Source organism: Ischnura elegans, assembly GCF_921293095.1.
Source record: "Ischnura elegans chromosome 13 unlocalized genomic scaffold, ioIscEleg1.1 SUPER_13_unloc_1, whole genome shotgun sequence".
Taxonomy (NCBI): domain Eukaryota; kingdom Metazoa; phylum Arthropoda; class Insecta; order Odonata; family Coenagrionidae; genus Ischnura; species Ischnura elegans.
Window position 1 is genome coordinate 11,745,888 of NW_025791657.1, and position 23,358 is coordinate 11,769,245.

Consider the following 23,358-nt stretch of genomic DNA (forward strand, 5'->3'; position numbering starts at 1 on the left):
CATATCCTACTTCCTAAATATTGCTATTGTTTCCTAAAATTGGTTTTTAAATAAAAAAAAAACAGTAAATATTCCTGACGTTAACAGTGCACAAACTGATACATTTGTTCATATGCAACAATATCTCGCATTCTTTATATAACTTTTATCAAAATGTGGCTGATTCCACAGTCAAGTCTCCTGTTGATACGTAAGTATGAGTCATCATGTGCGTTTAACAGAGGATAGTGTAATTACTTCCAATGCTGTGTTTAAAGAAATCCTCTGACCTCAATTAGTACATGAACATTCCAATTAAATTTGTACATAAGACCCCGCCTATTTTTTCTACATTTTAAAATTAAAAAACGCGCCTATCCCTCTGTTGACCTGCATTGAAAAGAGCGGGTGCAGCACGCTTGTGTTGTTATGTTGTTGTTTTTTTAGCAGTCTTCAGTTAATCTTCCTGCAGTTGCCATGTACACATAATTTTTACGGCAGGCGGTGGACCAAAATACCTCGCTGCTGCTCTGTTTCCATGCACTTTGGGGTCGTTTAACACTCCTAGATTATACTGAATTGTATAGTTTTAAAGTTCGTTTCCTGTAGTTATATTTTCCGGGGTGTTTAAAAGAAAAGTTTTAAGCACCGATAACGACATGTGTGTTGGGCGTCAAATGTTGAACGATTAGTGCAATGTTGTACTATGTCCTTGCTTCTCCGCTCTGAAGGCAGAGCAAGCGCAACTAGTTTCGATTTCTTTTTGACGGGAACGGTGCGGTGTCACAAGGAAACCATCCCAGTTCTCTCCTTTGAGCTATATTTTTTTTGTCAAAAATTTAGTTCTACCTGATAAAATAAATATGGAAGATGTAGAAAAAGTTATCTTTATTTGGGCAAAAAATAGCATATGGTATTGAAAGTAAACTTGTGTTCTTCACGCGTAAGACACAGGTAACTTTTTAGAGACCAAATTTAGTAAAAAAGAGGGCATCTTATATGCGGTCAAATATGGTAGGTCTTCAAAAAAAGAGGTCAACTTCACATTGCTCACTTCAAGATGACACACTTCGTCTTTCATCAGCAAAAAAGGGTGAAAAACACAAGTACCAGGACCTCTATTTTTCAACGAAGCTACCAACTTCAATTCCACCAAAACAAAAGAGAGACTGTTGATTTCTGCAATGGCTCATATAATAGGGTAGTTTCCTTCATCAAAGAAAACGAAAGGCATTGATTGCGATTCGTTACCCACCATTAGTGTATTCATAATACACAAATTATTTGGTTTATGAAATACCATTTTAGACGAATGGCAATGGTCAAATTTTATCCTCATTTGAAAAAGGCCAGATTGGCGCCCATGCGATTCCACTCCGCATGACGTCACAGGGACCTAGTTTCTACACGAGAGGATAGGAGTTATACATCGTCTGAGGTTACCAATGCATGCATGAGGCACAGAGCTGAGGGAAACATGTCTTAATAATCACCTATTAAAACTGGCTAAGGTCGGAAAGTTTTCTTCGTTTGATAAGGTATTAATAAACCTTTTTTAAGCCAAGCGCTACCATTCAGCAAGGTACTCAGCTATCCGCTAGCATCCTGCGACGTATCAGCGCTAAGCCTCGCCTCAAGGTCACCTCACCGGGCAGGAGGGGGAACCAGAAATACGACGTACGGAGATATTTCCCAGCATTCATACTTAAGCATCGCGTTTTCGCCCGCTTGAAATTTTTCACTTTTCATTTAATCGCGAAAAATAGATGTTGTCATTTAAAAATCTAAAAGTGCGAAATACGTACTCCCGGAGTAATAATCTTTCGATTAAGGCAATAAAAAAATAATAGGAAACTACCCTATTTTTAAAAATTCTTAGCACTGTTATATTTCTATTGTTTCACTTCTGTGTGTTAGTTTACTATTTTTTACGTTAAGTGTGCAAACATTCATTTATCCTCAATATTAAGCATTACCTATCCCCACAGATTTCATTGCAATTAATTGTACTTCAGACGTAAGGAAGAAAAATCTCTTCGTGTTTGTGGGCAACAAACTTTGATAAATTCAAGAGGTTGATGTGAATAAAGCAAACCTCTGCTAGCTTCAATACTAATGCCTCAATTGAAAATTCATTGGTACTTTATTTATACTGCATAATGACATTAATGCAAGAACATACGGTATTCAGAATATCAATACTACATCCAAGATCGGTTGATATTTATTAGTGGCTTTGTATAGACAACAAAGCGTCTCAAAAGTGGATGGTTTTCTTCATTTTAGACACATAAGCATGATATCGTAATTGTCAATGGTAGCAAATTAAGTTTGATTTTGATGCAGTAACAAAGTAAAAAAAATAAAATATGTGGCTACAATGTCAGTTTATAGCACACCCTAACATCTTCTCAAGACCTAATGTTAGCAGGGAAAATGAATACTTTAGCATGTACAGAATGTAATTCCGTCACTTACCAATTAAAATCCAAGGACGAGCAGTAACTGGGGTTCTCAAAATAACATGGATGCAGAATGCGATTATTTGACTGGGTAATGCCTTAAAAAGAAAGATCAACGGATTAAGCAATTGACAAAAATTGTAGTCTATCCTAAGGGTAGCAGTTGATTTGAAAATTCTGCTGGATTATCAGATTAATTATAACAGAACAACATTGTTCTTAGCTGCCGACAGCTTTATTAATTATAAATTATATTTTAATACCCCAATTTCATTTTAATATGATAAATTTACCAAAAATCACGCATAAAAAATATTAAATCTTTCATGGAACAAGAAAGAACTACAAATTTTGCACAAGCTCCTTTGCTAAGACCCTTGTAGCTGGCAGTACACACAGTCATTCAATCATGCGTTCCTTCATATCCACAAGGTCACACCATTATTGTGCATACAAAACATAAATTTATCCAATGTTTATCACAAATAATTATAAAAAACTTAAATAATAATATTTTACTTGATCAAAGTAGTTCTATGCATTATAAAATGATAATAATATGAAGTGGATTGGGAGCCACTTTGGTAAAACTGTATCAGCGTACCTCATCAAATAGGACATATATTACAAATAAATGAATGCAAGAAAATATGCACAATATGATAACAGAACTCTGCATTGGCATGCTCTAAAAAAATACAAGAAAACAGACGAATAGTTATTGCAGCATTGCAAGGTGGGAATGGAAGGGTGAAGAGAAACCTATGGCATTAGGCTGCTCCGTATTAAATTGTAAAGGGGGCCATGGCTTAACATCTTAATGTTTTATAAAATACATATAACACCAGATTCGAGTAAAAGCAATAAAAAAATTGAGAGGTTGGACAGAAAATAAGCTTTCTAAAACAAAAGCACACAGATAAAATATGTACATAATTTATTTTTCTAAATTCGCAATATATAGACACAAATATCATAAATTAAATCCAATTGAGAGACTGGTCGAATTTTCATAGAGTGAACATGAATCTCTGTGCATAGAAGTTAGAATCAGTCAACCTTAACCCTCAATTATTTCAAGTTGAAAAACAAAGTTCGCGACAGAAAGACCGTTGACAAATTTATGCGTATGCATACAGCTTCGTTCTGATGATCGAGAAGTGGACTTTCGTATTAGGTCAATCTAAACCGAAATATGTACGATACAGCATTGTGTAAGTTAACAGAAAACTATCCAAACACACAGCTATCAACGTTCAAAACACGGTCAACATGATTAGATATATTTTTTTCGTTTTTGTTACCACTTCTCAAAAATTTTAATCGTCATATGACTTCATAAAAATCGAAATTATAAACGGATAAATTATATAGTCAATTTTAAAAACTTCTGGTCGTTAGCGATGGCAACATTCAGTTGCATTTTTCAGCAGTATAAGTTTCTGATTTGAAATTCACGCTCATTTTATGCTCACACTCATTACGCAAATACTATACATTCCCAAGATATAAAAACATTGTAAATATTTAATGCTTAATTGGCGAGGGTTAAAATATTACCGATACTCCAGCAGAGACGAATAGGTGGCTGGATTCGTTAAGAGATGCATTTATTACACAGGATAGTTCCAGCATAAAAAGGATATAAGATCACGAAGGAAATGTGCATGGTGAAATAACATACATGCAAGGGAACGACATCCTAGGGCGATTACGAATGAGCCACACAACGCATGTTTGTATACAATAGTCTATAAACATTTCGGACTTAGCTATTCACAACAAGAATGTAACCCAAATAAATTAAAAAACCGCATGCATGATGTAACTGTGAGGTGCCGATAAGAAATTATGCTTTTGTATTAGATTCAGCAGTACCACTTGGCAATTATAGCAAGTGTGTAATAGATTTATTTTTATATACTAATATATAACAACAGGAAGTGACACATTTTTCCCCGCTAACAATGAGAATGTGATACACGAATAAGATTCGGTAACTAGCACATGGGAATACAAGATTACAAAATAATTTAATCAAAAAAACGACAAGACTTCCATTACCATTACCTCTTCAGTGCTTGTGCGTGGGTTAGCTTAAATTATTTCGCTCAAAGACAAGAACAACAAAATAATATAAACACATTAAATACACAAGAACAAGAAATCTACTAACCTAGATTTGAATGACGTCCTGCATCATTTCTTACCTTATCTATATGCAGTATTTCAACTTGAAGATGCAGTATCTGAACCAAATAGCTATGCCCTCGTTTCGTACCAAAAAAAATCAATAACATTTTTACACTTTTGAAGACAAAGCCTTCACATTTTACGCATACAGCTATCTCTCACACCATTAACTATTAAAACTGAGTTCGAAAGAATATCCATGAGGAATTTTGATTAATTGAGAACTGCAATACCTCACACATATTGAACAGCTACCCTATGCATTTACACCAACGGAAGAAGCGACTCATACATGTTGGCGAAAGAGAAAATCGAAATGCGCCTAGACTCGACACTATCGACTCAGAAGTCGAAAAGATCGACTCAAAGGTGAGGTATCGCCTGATCGATTGTAAAAGCCGCGCGGCGGTCATTACGGTTAGGAAATAAGGTGCTTCGAGGTAACTTGGACACTGTTTTTCAATGTAATGGTACAATATCATTTTCAAATACTTTTTTTGTACAGATAACCCCAGTTAATGGCTGAGAAAAAACACGTTATGATTTATCAACAATTAAACTAGCACATCACGCACAGATGTAATTTCTACCAGTTAGCAATATTTTATATTAATATTATTTTCAGGTCTCAGTTGGCCCCAGTGACCTCACGACTTAAGGCCTAGTTACACGGTACATTATTTTTTTACATTTACATGATTACACGGTACATTATTACACGGATTCTGTAATTTTTTCTGAATGGTTATGGACAAGATCCACGATTAGGTGATTCCACGCTACCCGGTCAACACAACAACTATGGCTTCACTGTGGCCGGATTGTGGTTTACTTGTGGCAACTATGGCTAGCCACAGATTGCCATATTATGGCCAGACTGTGGTTGCCATGCATAACTATGGCCACACTGCGGATCGTCTCAGGAACGCCATAGATTGGCAAACCAAACATTTGTAAACATAAGCATATTACGGTTGCTATTGATACAGGTTGGTTGGTAAGTTATTAAAATGGAAGTTGGTTGATTCCATGGATATAACGAAAGTGTTTTATCCACATTATGGCAGGCCACACTTTGGCCGGGGGTCAAATTTGAACCGTTAACCGGGGGTTTAAATTATTATGGGGCCATAATGCCAACCCGCTATGGCCACAATTGTTGTGTCGACTGGGTATTTTTTTTTCGGACAAGTTTTCGAACATTTTTTCCCTTTTTCTTCTGTTCCTTCCAATAAAAAATATTTTTCCTCGTAAAAATTTTTCACCAGATCAAGCTTCAATCGAGGGAAATCACTTCCAAACTCCACAGTAGATCCACTGTGGAGTTTGGAAGTGATTTCCCAGCACATGGTGATGGCATATCAGGTATTCCCTTCTCATGAAGTACCTGTTTTGCCTGTCTCACAGTGTAGTCTGAAACATGAAATTCACTCATAATCCTTTTCCTAGACCTAGATAAAGGGGCCAGGGTCAGCATTTGAATTTTACCCTGCCAACTAACTGTTGGCAATCAGTCTTTACTGTAGTCAGCAGGCCATCCAAGTTGGCTTCCTTTCGCTTGATGAGTTGACTTTCACTCTCATCTTCATCACTACTTAGATTTTCCAGAGATGGATTAACTAATTTCAATGCACCACACAAGGTGATGCTTGGCCTGTGTTATCTTTCCTTTTCCATACGAGCGTCTACTGTGACCAGACAAAGAATGTAATTTCAAAGGAGAGCAGTCTAAAGCCTCCAAACTGCAGTTTGCTTCATCTTATTTTCTATCACTTTCCACCAAAGACTTAACTGATGTAAGTTCTTTACCGCTTTCATCAATGCCATTGGAAACAACTTCACTTTAACAAATTTTGGAAATCATCTTGTCTCACCTACAGCAAATTTATCCTCCAGGCTTCACCAGAATGCCCGCTGCTATCACAGACTTATACTTTTTTAGAGGTATGGTCCTCAGAAATTTCCTCACAGGACCTTTATGAATGGCAAAGAGGTACAGCATTTAAGCTGATAACACTCGTATTTATTTATTTCCATTACCCCATAAACAGCACATTTATGGCCTTTACAATGGGGAATTAACAATGAAGGACATTTACACACGCCCATGCCCTGGATAAGGGTAACTTACCCAGGCGGGACTCGAACCCACGACCTTCGGTTTGGCAGGCGAAGACTTTACCCCACCGCCACCGAGGCCGGCGAGTAGCAATGAAGCATTTCTTTAAGTAGCAATGAAGATGATGAGAGCACACAGTCAACAGTGATGAAATAGGAATATTGCACTGCAGGGCAATGAAATCTCTGTCCACTTCTGGTAGTTCCTCGAAATAAAAAGTTTGGGCTGTGTTTGTGTAGCTCTTTTTGTGAAATTGAGAACTGAGTTCTTGCACAATGATACCTCTGACATGGCAAGACAGACCTCAATACAAATGAGATGTTAAAATGTAAGCCTGGCTATCAGTCACACAAACATGAGTTACTTAGTCTGAAATTCAACCAGGATATCACTTAGGCAGCACCATATGACCGTATGACTGAGGAATGAAATAACTTCACTTCGACTGGAATTGCTCTCTTCTGCTTTTACATTTTATACCATACTATTCAGTTAGGTTAAGAGATGGAAGAGATAGCCTAGTAGGAATAGTCCTGAAAGCACGAAATTAGCAGTACGTGGGGGAGTACATTCACATGATTGCTTATGTGTTTCCTACTCTAAGAGCCAGTAGCATATGCTATGGTGAGATAATGCATGCTCCAATATTGTTTAATCATGAGTATAAGCTTATATCTCCTCTAAATTGTGCAATACCTATGTGCCTTGAAAAAGAGCCATTTTTTTCCCGTGACCATGAATGAGTAATTTTTTTACTAAAAGGAACGTCGGACTCACAATTTTTTTCAGGATATTTGCTCATACATTAATGATTACTTTAAACTGAACCATGAGTCTTCTGTATTCGCATGGCCTTTCCCTGTGGATGCTGACAATGAAAAATGGTACAAGCGAGATGTTTTTTTAAACTTTATTTTTTGCAGCTGAATTATTTCACGCAGTGAATATTTGATGATACTTTTGGGATCATAATGGACCACTTATCTTTAGAAAACAAAATCAAGCCTTTCCATCTCACAGGAATGGAGTAATGGATGAAAATTAAAATCACCAGTGTTGCACCTTGCGGCACTTTAGGGGTCACGCCCAAATTTCAATTGCTCATATTTCATTAACAATTGACATTTGGAAGCTAAAATTGCACACAATTTCTAAATATACCGGAATGTATGACCATGGCAAGTTTCATGAAAATCCGAGGCGGTGGGTATCATGGCCTGGTTGATTTGAAATGGAATGACCCTATTGCAACCTTTCGCCCATCAGTAATGTCGTGGAATAGAGCACAAGTGCACTCCATGGACACATTGACTCATTTGGTGAGTGAAAGGCTGTATCTTTTTGACCCAAGGAACCCCTTGTAGAGAAACAAGGGGAAGAGGATATCCAGGTTCTGAGAGATTGCGGAGGAGATGAGTCCATTAAGATAGATATTGTTAGGCATTTTCATTCTCCTTTGATTACTGTAAATAACATTGGTGTGATCACTGCTAATGTATTCTACGTTGAACTTATTGTGCTTAGATTAAAATATAGATGAGAGGCGATTTCATAACTGTAATTTTCAGAGGCAATACCATTGCCGATGACTGGAAAAATAAATACTATTCACAGAGGACAACGTACTTGGTGGAGAGGAGGAAGGTGGCATCCTTCAAAAAAATGGATTAAGGGCGGAATCAGTGAATACGTAGTATTTACCAATGAAATTGTTACTGCTTACCTTGATAAGTTGATAACATTTTAGGATAAATGATACTTTGGTTATTGCAATAACCAAAGTATAATTTATCCTAAGGGTCATTCCATTTCAAATCAACCAGGCCATGACACCCATCGACTCGGATTTTCATGAAACTTACCACGGTCATACATTTTGGTATGATCAGAAGTTGTGTGCAATTTTAGCCTCCAATTGTCATTTGTTAATGAAAAATGAGCAATTAAAATTTGGGTGTGACCCCTAAAGTGCCGCAACGTGCAACACATGGTTATTTTTATTTTCATCCATAACTCCATTCCTGTGAGATGAAAAGTCATGATTTTTTTTCTAAAGTTAAGTGGTCCATAATGATCCCAATATTATCATTAGATATTCACTGCATGAAGTAATTCAGCTGCAAAAAAATAAAGTTTAAAAAAAAATCTCCCTTGCACTATTTTTCATTATCAGCATCCACATGGAAAGGCCATGCGAGTACAGACTCCTGGTTTAGTTTAAAGTAATAACTAATGTATTAGCAAAGATCCTGATGAAAAAAAATTGTGAGTCTGGCGTTCCTTTTATTAAAATAAAATACTTGTTCATGTTCACAGGAAAAAATGGCTCTTTTTCAAGGCACCTAGAAATTACACAATTTAGAGGAGATATAAGCTAATACTCATGATTAAACAATATTGGATCATGCATTATCTCACTATAGTGTATGCTACTAGCTCTTAGAGTAGGAAACACAAAGGCAATCATGTCAATGTACTCCCCAACCTACTGCTAATTTCGTGCTTTCAGGACTATTCCTATTAAGCTGTATCTTCCATGAGTAATGGGTAACAGAATAGTATGGTATAAAATGTAAAGCCAGAAGAGAGCCATCAGAAAGTTTTCCAATTTCAGTCTACGTGAAGTTAATTAATTTCTCATTCATATGGTGCTGTCTTAGTGATATCCTGGTTGAATTTCAGACTAAGTAACTCATGTTAGTGTGACTGATAGCTAGGCTTACATTGTAGCATCTATTTTCACATTGAGGTCTGTCATGCCATGTCAGAGATAGCATTTGTATGGTGTTGGCAAAGAACACAGTTCTGAATGTCACAAAAAGAAACCAAACTTTTTATTTCAAGGAACTACCAGAAGAGGACAGAGAATCAATTGCCCTGCTCTGCAATATTCCTATTTCATCACTGTTGACTTGTGTGATAATAATGAAGAAGCAGTTCATCATTATGTCACGTTTCCACTCCATCTCGCCTGAAACCTCAGATTATATTGACTTGTGTGCTCTCATCATCTTCATTGCTACTTAAAGAAATGCAAGTGTTACCAGCTTAAATGCTGTACCCCTTTGCCATAGATAAAGGTCCTGTGAGGACCACACCTCTAAAAAAAATTCTAAGCCTATGTGAGCAGCGGGCATCCTGGTGAAGCCTGGAGAAAAATTTTGCTGTAAGTGTGAGAAGAGGATTTCCAAAATTTGTAAAATGAAGTTGTTTCCAATGGCAGTGAAGAAAGCAAGAGAGAACTTACATTTTGGAGGCTTTAGACTGCTCTCCTTTGAAATTACATTCTTTGTCTTCTCACAGTAGACACTCATATGGAAAAGGAAAGATAACACAGGCTAAGCATTACCTTGTTTCTAAAATGTCTGGTGCATTGAAATTAGTGAATCCATCCCTGGAAAATATAAGTAGTAATGAAGATGAGAGTGAAAGTCAACTCATCAAGCGAAAGGAAGCCAACTTGGATGGCCTGCTGACTACAATAAAGACTGATTGCCAACAGTTAGTTGGCAGGGTAAAATTCAAATGCTGACCCTGGCCCCTTTATCTTGGTCCAGGAAAAGGATCATTAGTGAATTTCATGTTTTAGACTACACTATAAGACAGTCAAAAAAGTCACTTGATGAGAAGGGAATTCCTGCTATGCCATCACCATGTGCTGGGAAACCACGTCTAAACTCCACGGAAGAGATGAAGAAAAATTTTTACCAGCTTGACAAGAATCCTAGACAGATTCCTGGAGTCAAAGATAAAGTCAGTGTGAGTAAGAATGAGTAGGTATATGTAGAAGAGGTTGAGTTTATATAACCTGAAGAAAATTTATGTGCTCTTCAAAGAGCAATATCCACAAGAAAAAATTGGGTTCTCCAAATTTTGTTCACTTCAGCCAAAATGGTGTGTGATGGCTGGTGCTTCTAGGACTCTTTCAGTTTGTGTTTGTGTCATACATCAAAATGTGAAACTGCTAATTAGTGCCTTGCAATTGAAGGAATCATAAGAAGTTAATTGCTATCATCAACTGTGACAAAAACAATTCAGATTGTATGCTCAGAAAATGTTTTTACTGTCCAGATCCTTCCAGGCTAAAGGATATCATCATTTCTAAATTTTGTGAATATGACCCTTCTGATACCCTGAAATATAGGCAGTGGGTTTCCACTGATAGAACAGAACTTCAGTTGTTTATATCATCCATTGATGAATTCTTGGACATTCTATGCCTCAAAATGAATAAAATGATACCACATTATTACGTGACCTAAGAACAATCCTCGTTTTTTAAAATAAGATAAGAAACCCTCAGTCATGAAAAAGCAGTTATCGTAATGGAATTTGGTGAAAAATTTTCATTTTTAATTCAGGATGAAGTTCAAAATATCAATGGACCAATCTATCATGCAACATACACCCTTGATTGATTTACCAGAAGAAAGATGGTGCACTCACTACCTCATCTCATTGTTTCATATCTGATGACCTTAACTATAATGTGGCCTTGGTTATGGAAGTGCAATGTCACCTGATAAAATTTTTTAAGAGAATTTCACCTATGATCCAAGAGGTTCAGTACTTCACAGATGGATGTGCAGGGCAATATAAAAACTGCAAGTCTTTTATAAATTTGTGTCATTATTATAATGACTATGGAATGAATGCAACCCGGTCTATTTTTCCACAAGCCATGGAGAGTCCTCTTGTGATGGTATAGATGGTACCATTAAAGGAATGGCACAGCAAATAACAAACAGCACCGGGATACATGAATTCTGTAGAGATAATATGAAAAACATCAAAATCCATCACATTTAGTTTAGTGATGTGGCTTGGTCACGTAGTAAACTTCTTGAAAGATCCACCAAGGCAAAAACAATTCCAGGAACAAGAGATTTACATCACTTTTGTGCCTTTATCGGATAGAAAAGTCGCTGCAAAGTTCACTGGCCTGGATGATGAGTACAGCATTATATTTGATTTTTGTTCTGAAACAGTGGATTTCTCAGGTAATTTGGCTGTTGGTTCACATACAGTGTGTATTTATAGCAAGCAGTGGTACATTGGAGCAATGAAAGCTTTCAACCATGAAGATGGTGATATTTCAGTTAAAATCATGGCACCTAAAGGGCCCTCACCTTCACTCTCTTGGCCAGAGAGATATGATGTTTGCTGGTGCCACAAGGGCACTTATTGTGTGTACTTTATTCTCATGCAACCACAAGCTCTAGGAGGTCATACTACTTCTTGAGGGAGGAAGTGGACAACAGAAAAAAAAATATTTAGACTTTGTGAAAAACAATGAAACATCTTAGAATGTGGTCAGCCAGTTAAAAAGAGAAGGCTCACTTTCAAATCAATTCGTAAGGTCATTAATTTAATTTTACTGTTTTTGCCTTAATTTCCAATGATATAGAATGACTAAATGAAACATTGAAAATAAGCATTAGGATGAAGTACCTCAGAAATTTCTCAATTCAAATGATTTGATGACGGTTCCCTTTGACATTTGATAATGTACATTCCTGTGATGTAAATACATCTGGGAATGAAATGTATTTGGTCTTTGGACACAGGTTACAAGATATGTAGAATGTAATAGTGTACAATGGATCATGCAGTTTTTTTTATTAAAACTCCCTCTGCTCTGCGTGTCTCTGTCATGCGTGTGATTTCATGTGTGTGATGAGGCGGCTTTTTCTAACAAAAGACTTGGCACCTTTGCAACAGGAATATCGTTTCCCTCTGATGTGCGTTTGCATGTGCCTGTAAATGGTGCTACTCTGAGTGAACATGGTCTCTGTCATGCGTGTGATTTCATGTGTGTGATGAGGCGGCTTTTTCTAACAAAAGACTTGGCACCTTTGCTACAGGAATATCGTTTCCCTCTGATGTGCGTTTGCATGTGCCTGTAAATGGTGCTACTCTGAGTGAACATGGTCTCTGTCATGCGTGTGATTTCATGTGTGTGATGAGGCGGCTTTTTCTAACAAAAGACTTGGCACCTTTGCTACAGGAATATCGTTTCCCTCTGATGTGCGTTTGCATGTTCCTGTAAATGGTGCTACTCTTGAGTGAACATGGTCTCTGTCATGCGTGTGATTTCATGTGTGTGACGAGGTGGCTTTTTCTAACGAAAGACTTGGTACACTTGCTACAGGAATATCGTTTCCCTCTGGTGTGCGTTTGCATGTGCCTGTAAATGGTGCTACTCTTGAGTGAACATGGTCTCTGTCATGCGTGTGATTTCATGTGTGTGACGAGGTGGCTTTTTCTAATGAAAGACTTTGCACACTTGCTACAGGAATATTGTTTCCCTCTGGTGTACGTTTGCATGTGCCTGTAAATGGTGCTACTCTGAGTGAACATGGTCTCCATCATGTGTGTGATTGTATGTGTGTGAGGAGGTGGCTTTTTCTAATGAAAGACTTCTTCACACCATTAGAAGTCATGGAGGAGATGGTGTCACAAGTACTACTACTTTCTCTGATTGATACAAGGGTTTTGTGAGATTCATTATACCCCATCGATGATTCTGCACTCACATCACCATTGTCAGCACCAAAATGGATATCCAGGTGTTTGATGAGCTCAATTTTTGTGTCAAATGCATCTATGCAGTTGAAACAATGATAATAATTATCATTAGGTCTATAACTACTCCCAGGACTTTCCATCAAACTACAAATTATCTCTTCTTTATCTTCCTTGACTGCCTCAGTACCAATTCTTCTGTTTTCACTTATTCTGACAAACCTAAGGGAATGTGGGATCTTTGGTGTATCACAACCACTTCTATTCCCAACAACAGTCACTTCAGCTCCATCTCTACTGATTTTAGATTCTGAACAGAATTGTCCATGGATAGGAAATGAGCAAGATGTCATCTTATCAGGATGAAGAGCGTCAAATTTTTCCAAGTCTTTATCCATAACATTCCCTTCTGACCCTGTATGAGATCCTTTGGTCTTGGATTCAATAACTGTCACCAACGCTGAGGAAGCTACACAGTTATCGCTTGGATCAACCCTTGGATGCCTTTCTGCCAGTGGATAGGATGTTGATGTTGTCTGCACAGGAACTCTGTCCGGAGCTGGGAGCCCTAAAAAGAGTTTCACATTAAAACTATCAAACTCACACATAAAACCTATGAAAAGTTCACCAAATTTTAAAAAGCCCTAACCGGCCTTACCTATCTTTAGCTAGAGATTTATGATGGGTAGTAAAATGGCCTTTTCAATTGATCCCTACACTAGCTGCTATACAAGCATAAATGAAGACATGCTTCATTATGTACTTCATATCTGGCTTATAATGGAAGAAGAAAAATGAAATTAGGCCCAATTTTAAGACTTGTTTACACAGAAGGTAATCTCAGTTAAATGATTTTTCTTTTAACCAACTACTTTGGGAGAGACAAATATTTTTCAGACTACATTAATTCCCTACAACTTCAAAGATAAATTTTGTGGAAACAAAGGTATGCATTCATAAAAATCATTGAATATTTTTATTTTCCACTTTTTGCAAGAACACAGTAGACCAATGCACTTTCATAACACAATACTCTGATTAATTCAATTGCCCGAGGCCTATTAATATGGGTTGGATTTTTAACAGTTTAGGGCATATGCTGACAATTTATGACAATATTATATTTATATATCAGGAGTAGCCACAGTGAAAACTTTACAGAGTCACACACAACAAACATTCTATGCACAATTCGTCAGAGAAAAAAATTGGCATCATAATCTGATCTCCCGATTTCCAGTCGAATGACTTTTTCCTCTGGCAAAAATTTCTGGTTTGCACAATTTGTGCATTGCAGGTATCTACATTTCCCCGTGGCTACCTACATTAGGCAATAGAAAACATGTTTTATTGTTCAATGTTAGAGCTTTGATCTCCGCCTGTGAAGCAGTGCACATGAATGGGAATGTTAGTCACATAATATTATCAGCAGTCCACATCATCATTTTCGGTATGGTGCACACATTTCCGCAAAAATGCCTTGGTTGCTTAACTGGCAAAAGCACTTGACCAGAATGAGAGAGATATGGGATCGAATCCCATTCAAGGCAATAGGGTGGTTTCCTATTATTTTTTTATTGCCTAGATCGAAAGATTATTACTCCTGGAGTACGAATTTCACGCTTTTAGATTTTTAAATGACGATATCTGTTTTTCACGATTAAATGAAAAGTGAAAATTTTCAAGCACGCGAAAAAGCGACGGCTAAGTATTAATGCTTGGAAAACCCCATGTGGCGTCATTCTGGTTCCTGCTGTCGCTGTGTGAGGTGACCTCGGGGCAAGGCTGTGAGCACTGATACGACGCAGGATGCTAGCAGGTTGCAGAGTACCTTGCTAGCTGGTAGCGCTTGGCTTAAATAAGGATTATTAATACCTTATCAAACGAAGAAAACTTTCCAACCTTAGCCAGTTTTAATAGGTGATTATTAAGACACATTTCCCTGAGCTCTGTGCCTCATGCATGCATTGGTAATCTCAGACGATGTAAAACTCCTATCTACTTGTATAGAAACTAGATCCCTGTGACGTCACGCGGAGTGGCATCGAGTGGGCGCCAATCTGGCCTTTTTCAAATGAGTATAAAATTGACCATTGCCATTCGTCTAAACCGGTACTTCTGAAACCACATAATTTGTGTATTATGAATACACTAATGGTGGGTAACGAATCGCAATGAATGCCTTTCGTTTTCTTTAATGAAAGAAACTACCCTATTGGTTCTTCCTTAGCCGAATTTTTACTGGACATAATAATAATTAATCACTTTGCAACCTATATCACTAGTTGCCTGAAAGTGGCCACGAATGGTGCAATATTAAATCAAAATTCTCTGCACCTTTTCTGCAAAAAAGAAGGGGTGCATCCACCAGGATGAATCAAGCCCATTAAAAATCACTGCTTAGCCTTTTTCCTGAGTAAGTTTGTTGCAAAATCTGCTAAATTTCCATATTTTGACCCTTTTAGACCACTTTGGAAAATACCAAGAAATGCAGCCATTTTTTTTCAGGTCGTCAATGGATATCCTATATTCAAATAATCTGAATTTATTATGATAATTACCCCACTCTTCTGAAGCGATCCTCACAAGCCAATCAACGTTTACAATTTTGAATTTTACCAAATGAATTTCTTCAGGTCAGAGAACACTAAAGCAATGCACAAATAGCCAAATCCAAATGCAATCGAAGTGAAAAAATAAACTTAACGATCATAAAGTATTGGCGACTCAAATCACTACTAGCCGCGATAGTGTAGGTGACATAATTTTCCAAAATGGAGGATACATTGGTGAGATAAAGTTTGTTGCTAGATTAGATTGCAACGAGTTTTATATGGCTATTTAGCTCCAGCATTTGTTATATTTTTTTCTTAATATCTATCGAGTTCATAAGTATCGTATTTGCACGTCACGGTACACTCCATCACCTGCTGCTTACACTTTTCACCGGTAGTTGGCGTCTTCCGGACTGGAATCGCGAATACTATCACCCATTTCATTTGAACTTTTAATGTCTGACCTCAATTAGGGTTAAGATGCAAAACTTACATTATACACGAAAGGCGTTTGCTCCTTAAACAGTATTACAGAGAAATGTCTTCGTTACGAAATCCTATGGACTGTCGAAATTCCTTTCGTTAACCCTTTCGAGATGGTGGAGTTGATAACCTCCTGGAGTCCTGCAGCCTGAGGGTTAATTCTACAAATCTGTCGATATCCTTGGGCATATGCAACACACTTCAGGATATCTTACATAACTGGCCACCATGTCTTATCTGACCTCATGTTTCTGCATAGAATCTTTAGCGGTTCTCTACGGACAAACGAAATTCTCCCTCTTTTCCGTTTTCATATTCCTCCTCGCCCCTTACGAAACAACTCTCTGCTTCACATTCTGCGATTCCATCTCTCCATCTCTCAACGCTCTCTGTTCAACCGAATCACCTCCTTGTTTAACTCCATGGCTTCAAAAATCCCTTCCTTGGACCTATTTTCCTCTGCCCCTATTTACAAAGCCACCTTAAAATGCCATCTGAATAATTCACCATTGTCTAATCAATAGTGCCCCTTCTTATGTTTAATTATTTTGTTTTCTGTTAGTTTTTATTTTTTGTGCTATTGTTTGCTATCTTTTACGAATTATTTATTTCAAGAACAGCCAATGCAAGGGCCTTTGTGCCGTTTTTGGTGAGGAAATAAATAAATAAATTAACACAGGATGATGCAGTGTGCCTTGGGGAACAGAGATTCAAGGGGGTCAAGATTAAATTATTTCATTTGCCATTAATACTTTGCGTGCCATGGACGTAATGTTACATCCTATTAATCTTTCTGAAGATTGCCATGGACATAATATTACGTCTTTCTATTAAATTGGCTTTGTATGAGTGAAGATGTAATATTTCGCCTGGGGTACTTTTCCAATTTACTGCTTAGTGGTTCTGTTATTTCAAAAATAAACTGCACGATTGAAAAAGAGTTCACTTTACGTCTTGAGGATGAAAAGTCCTCTGTAGCTACCGGTATCCTTATCTTAGGCCACTTTGTATGAAATTCTTTTGCGGAAAGAACCGTTCATTGAGGGTGCAATGACCCTTTTTGTCATTCAGGATTTATAATGCTTTGCTGGGAAAAATGCTTTTTTATGATTTCCATGCTTTCAATTGTTCAAATTGAGCGTAATAAAACAATTATTATTATGCATGTTATGGCAGTTAATCATAAGTTGCAACTTTTTTTATTTTTTTTTCACCAAGGAGTCCATGTTGAGTAGCAAACATCCCCGATTCGATGGTCACATCTAAAAAATAAATATACATGGTAATGCAGGCATTGAAAAAAACACACTCATTAATAACCACTTATATGAGTACTTACGGGATGAAGGACATCCGTCATGGGCTGAAGCTAAGTGACCACCTTTTCAATGACAAAGGAGCTTAGTGTCACTTCAGATATTCCACATAGATGTCTTTGGACTTGACGAAACATGACGAAGAAAGATGAATAAAAAAAGAGTCCAAATTGAGTAGCAAACATCCCCGATTCGATTGTTCACATCTAAAAAATAAAAATACATGGTAATGCAAGCATTGAAAAAAACACAGTCACTAATAACCACTAATATGAGTACTTACGGGATGAACGACCTGCGTTATGGGCTGAAGCTAAGTGACCACCCTTTCAATGACAAAGGAGCTTAGTGTGACTTCAGATAATCCACATAGACGTCTTTGGACTTGACGAAACATGACGAAGGAAGATGAATATATAGGAGTCCATGTTGAGTAGCAAACATCCCCGATTCGATGGTCACATCTAAAAAATAAATATACATGGTAATGCAGGCATTGAAAAAAACGCACTCATTAATAACCACCTATATGAGTACTTGCGGGATGAAGGACATCCGTCATGGGCTGAAGCTAAGTGACCACCTTTTCAATGACAAAGGAGCTTAGTGTGACATCAGATAATCCACATAGACGTCTTTGGACTTGAGGAAACATGACCAAGGAAGATGAATATAAAGGAGTCAATGTTGAGTAGCAAACATCCCCGATTCCATTGTTCACATCTAAAAAATAAATATACATGGTAATGCAGGCATTGAAAAAAACACTCATTAATAACCACTTATATGAGTACTTACGGGATGAAGGACATCCGTCATGGGCCGAAGCTAAATGACCACCTTTTCAATGACAAAGGAGCTTAGTGTGACTTCAGATATTCCACATAGATGTCTTTGGACTTGACGAAACATGACGAAGAAAGATGAATAAAAAAAGAGTCCAAATTGAGTAGCAAACATCCCCGATTGATTTGTTCACATCTAAAAAATAAATATACATGGTAATGCAAGCATTGAAAAAAACACACTCACTAATAACCACTGATATGAGTACTTACGGGATGAACGACCTGCGTTATGGGCTGAAGCTAAGTTACCACCCTTTCAATATCAAAGGAGCTTAGTGTGACTTCAGATAATCCACATAGAGGTCTTTGGACTTGACGAAACATGACGAAGGAAGATGAATATAAAAGAGTCCACATTGAGTAGCAAACATCCCCGATTTGATTGTTCACACCTAAAAAAGAAATATAATTGGTAATGCAGGCATTGAAAAAAACACACTCATTAATAACCACTTATATGAGTACTTACGGGATGAAGGACATCCGTCATGGGCTGAAGCTAAGTGACCACCTTTTCAATGACAAAGGAGCTTAGTGTGACTTCAGATATTCCACATAGATGTCTTTGGACTTGACGAAACATGACGAAGAAAGATGAATAAAAAAAGAGTCCAAATTGAGTAGCAAACATCCCTGATTCGATTGTTCACATCTAAAAAATAAATATACATGGTAATGCAAGCATTGAAAAAAACACAGTCACTAATAACCACTAATATGAGTACTTACGGGATGAACGACCTGCGTTATGGGCTGAAGTTAAGTGACCACCCTTTCAATGACAAAGGAGCTTAGTGTGACTTCAGATAATCCACATTGACGTCTTTGGACTTGACGAAACATGACGAAGGAAGATGAATATAAAGGAGTCCATGTTGAGTAGCAAACATCCCCGATTCGATGGTCACATCTAAAAAATAAATATACATGGTAATGCAGGCATTGAAAAAAACACACTCATTAATAACCACTTATATGAGTACTTACAGGATGAAGGACATCCTTCATGGGCTGAAGCTAAGTGACCACCTTTTCAATGACAAAGGAGCTTAGTGTGACTTCAGTAGTTCCACATAGACGTCTTTGGACTTGACGAAACATGACGAAGGAAGATGAATATAAAAGAGTCCACATTGAGTAGCAAACATCCCCGATTCGATGGTCACATCTAAAAAATAAATATACATGGTAATGCAGGCATTGAAAAAAACACACTCATTAATAACCACTTATATGAGTACTTACGGGATGAAGGACATCCGTCATGGGCTGAAGCTAAGTGACAACCTTTTCAATGACAAAAGAGCTTGGTGTGACTTCAGATATTCCACATAGATGTCTTTAGACTTGACAAAACATGATGAAGGAAGATGAATATAAAGGAGTCCATGTTGAGGAGCAAACATCCCCGATTCAATTGTTCACATCTAAAAAATAAAAATACATGGTAATGCAGGCATTGAAAAAAACACACTCATTAATAACCACTTATATGAGTACTTACGGGTTGAAGGACATCCGTGAATGGCTGAAGCTAAGTTACCACCTTTTCAATGACAAAGGAGCTTAATGTGACTTCAGATAATCCACATAGATGTCTTTGGACTTGACGAAACATGACGAAGGAAGATGAATATAATGGAGTCCATGTTGAGTAGCAAACATCCCCGATTCGATGGTCACATCTAAAAAATAAATATACATGGTAATGCAGGCATTGAAAAAAACACACTCATTAATAACCACTTCTATGAGTACTTACGGGATGAAGGACATCCGTCATGGGCCGAAGCTAAATGACCACCTTTTCAATGACAAAGGAGCTTAGTGTGACTTCAGATAATCCACATAGACGTCTTTGGACTTGACGAAACATGACGAAGGAAAATGAATATAAAGAAGTCCATGTTGAGTAGCAAACATCCCCGATTCGATGGTCACATCTAAAAAATAAATATACATTGTAATGCAGGCATTGAAAAAAATGCACTCATTAATAACCACCTATATGAGTACTTACGGGATGAAGGACATCCGTCATGGACTGAAGCTAAGTGACCACCTTTTCAATGGCAAAGGAGCTTAGTGTGACTTCAGATAATCCACATAGACGTCTTTGGACTTGACGAAACATGACGAAGGAAGATGAATATAAAGGAGTCCATGTTGAGTAGCAAACATCCCCGATTCATTTGTTCACATCTAAAAAATAAATATACATGGTAATGCATGCATTGAAAAAAACACACTCATTAATAACCACTTATATGAGTACTTACGGGATGAAAGACCTGCGTTATGGGCTGAAGCAAAGTGACCACACTTTTAATATCAAAGGAGCTTAGTATGACTTCAGATAATCCACATAGACGTCTGTGGACTTGACGAAACATGACGAAGGAAGATGAATAAAAAAGAGTCCAAATTGAGTAGCAAACATACCCGATTCGATTGTTCACATCTAAATAATAAATATACATGGTAAGGCAGCCATTGAAAAAAACACACTCATTAATAACCACTTATATGAGTACTTACGGGATGAAGGACATCCATCATGGGCTGAAGCTAAGTGACCACCTTTTCAATGACAAAGGAGCTTAGTGTGACTTCAGATATTCCACATAGATGTCTTTGGACTTGACGAAACATGACAAAGGAAGATGAATATAAAAGAGTCCACATTGAGTAGCAAATATCCCCGATTTGATGGTCACATCTAAAAAATAAATATACATGGTAATGCAGGCATTGAAAAAAACACACTCATTAATAACCACTTATATGAGTACTTACGGGATGAAGGACATCCGTCATGGGCTGAAGCTAAGTGACCACCTTTTCAATGACAAAGGAGCTTAGTGTGACATCAGATAATCCACATAGACGTCTTTAAACTTGAGGAAACATGACCAAGGAAGATGAATATAAAGGAGTCCATGTTGAGTAGCAAACATCCCCGATTCCATCGTTCACATCTAAAAAATAAATATACATGGTAATGCAAGCATTGAAAAATAAAACATTCATTAATAACCACTAATATGAGTACTTACGGGATGAAGGACCTGCGTTATGGGCTGAAGCTAAGTTACCACCCTTTCAATATCAAAGGAGCTTAGTGTGACTTCAGATAATCCACATAGAGGTCTTTGGACTTGACGAAACATGACGAAGGAAGATGAATATAAAAGAGTCCACATTGAGTAGCAAACATCCCCGATTTGATTTTTCACACCTAAAAAAGAAATATAATTGGTAATGCAGGCATTGAAAAAAACACACTCATTAATAACCACTTATATGAGTACTTACGGGATGAAGGACATTCGTCATGGGCTGAAGCTAAGTGACCACCTTTTCAATGACAAAGGAGCTTAGTGTGACTTCAGGTATTCCACATAGATGTCTTTGGACTTGACGAAACATGACGAAGAAAGATGAATAAAAAAGAGTCCAAATTGAGTAGCAAACATCCCCGATTCGATTGTTCACATCTAAAATATAAATATACATGGTAATGCAAGCATTGAAAAAAACACACTCACTAATAACCACTAATATGAGTACTTACGGGATGAACGACCTGCGTTACGGGATGAAGCTAAGTGACCACCCTTTCAATATCAAAGGAGCTTAGTGTTACTTCAGATAATCCACATAGAGGTCTTTGGACTTGACGAAACATGACGAAGGAAGATGAATATAAAAGAGTCCACATTGAGTAGCAAACATCCCCGATTCGATTGTTCACATCTAAAATATAAATATAATTGGTAATGCAGGCATTGAAAAAAACACACTCATTAATAACCACTAATATGAGTACTTACGGGATGAAGGACATCCGTCATGGGCTGAATCTAAGTGACCACCTTTTCAATGACAAAGGAACTTAGTGTGACTTCAGATAATCCACATAGATCTCTAGGACTTGACGAAACATGACGAAGGAAGATGAATATAAAGGAGTCCATGTTGAGTAGCAAACATCCCCGATTCGATGGTCACATCTAAAAAATAAATATACATGGTAATGCAGGCATTGAAAAAAACACACTCATTAATAACCACTTATATAAGTACTTACGGGATGAAGGACATCCTTCATGGGCTGAAGCTAAGTGACCACCTTTTCAATGACAAAGGAGCTTAGTGTGACTTCAGTAGTTCCACATAGACTTCTTTGGACTTGACGAAACATGACGAAGGAAGATGAATATAAAAGAGTCCACATTGAGTAGCAAACATCCCCGATTCGATGGTCACATCTAAAAAATAAATATACATGGTAATGCAGGCATTGAAAAAAACACACTCATTAATAACCACTTATATGAGTACTTACGGGATGAAGGACATCCGTCATGGGCTGAGGCTAAGTAACCACCTTTTCAATGACAAAGGAGCTTGGTGTGATTTCAGATATTCCACATAGATGTCTTTGGACTTGACGAAACATGACGAAGGAAGATGAATATAAAGGAGTCCATGTTGAGGAGCAAACATCCCCGATTCAATTGTTCACATCTAAAAAATAAATATACATGGTAATGCAGGCATTGAAAAAAACACACTCACTAATACCAATTAATATGAGTACTTACGGGATGAAGGACATGCGTTATGAGCTGAAGCTAAGTGACCACCCTTTCAATATCAAAGGAGCTTAGTGTGACTTCAGATAATCTACATAGACGTCTTTGGACTTGACGAAACATGACGAAGGAAGATGAATATAAAGGAGTCCATGTTGAGTAGCAAACATCCCCGATTCAATTGTTCACATCTAAAAAATAAATATACATGGTAATGTAGGCATTGAAAAAAACACTCTCACTTATAACCACTAATATGAGTACTTACGGGATGAAGGAC

At 37.4% G+C, this 23,358-nt stretch overlaps 1 protein-coding gene across 5 annotated transcripts in view; it reads right to left on the minus strand.

The window, feature by feature from the left end:
- Positions 1–4,934, minus strand: part of LOC124172022 (zinc finger protein 112-like) — a 63,604-nt gene extending 58,670 nt beyond the window's left edge. For 2 of the 5 annotated variants that reach the window (XM_046551423.1, XM_046551422.1), the window contains exons 1-2: positions 4,652–4,934; positions 2,458–2,539 (exon numbers count right to left, since the gene is read on the minus strand). The gene's annotated coding sequence lies outside the window, so the exon portion shown is untranslated. Of the gene's footprint in view, positions 1–2,457; positions 2,540–4,617 lie in introns of all 5 variants that reach the window. The other 3 variants (XM_046551420.1, XM_046551419.1, XM_046551421.1) reach the window with 3 other exon arrangements.
- Between the last annotated feature and the right edge of the window lie 18,424 nt (positions 4,935–23,358).